The sequence below is a fragment of the Vespa mandarinia genome, chromosome 3 (genome assembly GCF_050613455.1).
Source record: "Vespa mandarinia isolate Hongniang chromosome 3, ASM5061345v1, whole genome shotgun sequence".
NCBI classification, from domain to species: Eukaryota; Metazoa; Arthropoda; class Insecta; order Hymenoptera; family Vespidae; genus Vespa; species Vespa mandarinia.
In genome coordinates, this window is record NC_140812.1 from 8,362,501 (window position 1) to 8,365,324 (window position 2,824).

A 2,824-nucleotide genomic window follows, 5' to 3' on the forward strand; every position below is an offset into this window, starting at 1 on the left:
AAAAGAATAAAAAGAAAAAAAAAAAAAGAAAAAGAGAGAGAAACAAAGAAGAGACGAATCAAAAAAAGGGAAATGAGAAAGACAAAAGATATCAATAGTACCGTTCGAATAGTAATTTTTCTAGTTAAAATGTCAACAAAATATATCAACGTTTTACTATGGCATGCTAGAAATACGTCGAGATCGATAAGAAGGTTATTTTAAAGATGGGCTCTTATCGTTCCTCCTACTTTCTTAATTATTTCTTTATTAGATAACGTACATGACATTTACTTCCTTATTTATTTATTTATTTATTTATTTATTTTTTCTTTTTTTTTTTTTCTCTTTTTTCGATAAGCAAAACAGACGTTATCCTTCCCTTGTGAATAATCTCCTATTATCTCGTAAATCTATTAAAATTCCATTCTTTTTTTTTTCTTTTTTCATATTTTTTTTTTTTACTTCGTTTTATTTTTCTTTTTTACTAGTTCTTTTTTTTTTTCTTCCTTCTTAATCAATCCACGTTTTGGATTAACGAGTACGGTTTTAAATGAAATATCGTGAAATAGATATCGATTATGGTTATAAAAGAGTTACGTGAGACGAATCGTTAGTAATAAATATGTTAATCTTTTTTCTAATATATATATATATATGTATATGTATACATATATATATGTGTGTACGTAGATATAAATTTTGATAAAGTAAAAAATTGATAGAGTTTTACAGTGGAATTTTTTTTTATATTTGACACACACACACACACACACACACAATATGTCGAATATAGAAAACATTCCATTTTATACATATATATATATATATATATATATATATATATATATATATTATAATATTCGATATATTATATAATGACTATAAGATATTATATATATTTGTGTATATATTTATACATATGTCATATATAATATATAATATATAGATATTATAATATGTCGAATAGAAAGCATTAAATTTTTATTTCTTTTCTTTTGTACTTGAATAGAATTCATATGTATATATATATTAGGTTGGAAACTATGAAACGGCCGTTGAATGAAAATAAATAACTAAACAGAAACGTCCCTTTCATAGTTTCCAACATAATATACAGAGAAAGAGAGAGAGAGAAAGAGAGAGAGAAAGAGAGAGAGAGAGTGAGAGAGAGAGAGAGAGAGAGAGAGAGAGAGAGAGAGAGGAGAACTGGAGAAGCTTTTGAAATTTCTCGGAGATGCCATTGAAATTTGTCGCATTGTTGACAATGCAAACATACCAATAGAACAAAGTTTTCAATAAATAATTATAAAATACGTGATATGCGAAGATAAATACGTAAGGGATACGATCAAATCTTCCAATTAAATTCGAATTTCATCGATTCGATATATCATTGAGTTAGTTACAGATTCGCTTAGTTTTTTACATTCAATTTATTTATTTATTCATTTACACATAAAAATGTATATATATATATATATATACAGGGTGTTTCAAGTATTTTTTTCCACAAAACGATATCGTTGTAGATCTGCCGTGTTAAAAAGTTAAAATAAGAGATAAGTAACGTACGAACGTAGACAATAAAAATCCTTTTGTTAAAAATTAATATAGTTATAATAAAAATACAGAAATAATATTGAAAAATTAATACGAAAAAATAATTAATGTAATTTTTTAATGAAGTCCCATTTACGAGGTCCACGTTCGTATCGACACTTTACTCATAAGAGTAAATAATATTACTCGTAGAATATGATGGCGTCGTTTTGTGAAAAAAAAAAAAAGGAAATGAATTCTTGAACACCCTGTATATGTATATACATATATATATATATATATATATATATATATATATATACATGCATCTTGATTGAAGTTGGATAAAAGTTACTTGTTTAATTTTTTTTCTTACGTTTCAATTCCTTTTTTTTTTTTTACGTAGTATATTTCATATATTAAAAACAAACGTGGGTTGTTATTTAATCGAAAAAAAAAAGAAAGAATTACTAAAAAATCATGAATGTCGTAATATTTCTCAGAATGAAATCGGATAACAATTTTTTTTGAATAATTTCCTTTTTTCTTTCTATTTTTTTTTTCTTTCTTTCTTAAAATATATCACATTTTCGAAAGAAAATTCCTATATAATTTTGTAATTATAAATATATATATATATATATATATATATATATATATATAAATGTAATTACATTATATATATATATATATAATATAATTTTGATTAAAAAAATTAATATAATTACATATAATTGAATTTTTCATACTTATTTTTATACGAGTTATGTAAATATATATTTTTTAATAATATATTTTCGCTTTTTTGTTTTTCAATTTTGTTTCCAATCTCTTGATATAATTTTCTTTTTTTAATAAAAAAAAAGACCTTTCGTATATTAAATAACAAATATATCCGAAATATTTCTCAATTTTTCTTAGGTCCAAGGGAGCACATGGGAATTCAGAATGTCACATGTTCTTTCTTCGATAAAATATTATATTACGTCATCGGAAATTTCATTGAGAAAATTTACTTCTAAAGAAAGAGAGAGAGAGAGAAAGAGAGAGAATGAGAAAGAATGAGAGAGAGAGAGAGAGAGTGGGAGAGAGAGAGAGAGTTATCTACGTATATTTATCAAATCGTTTTGTTCTTTCATTCCTACTTATATTCTTGGTCTATCAATATTTCGGATAAATACGTACGTATTAGAAATTTCAATAGAAAATTTTTAAAGTATAAATGGAAAATACTTTCATTTATTTATTTATTTTTTTTGTTTGTTTGTTTTTTTTTTTCTTTTCTTTTCTTTTCTTTTATTTT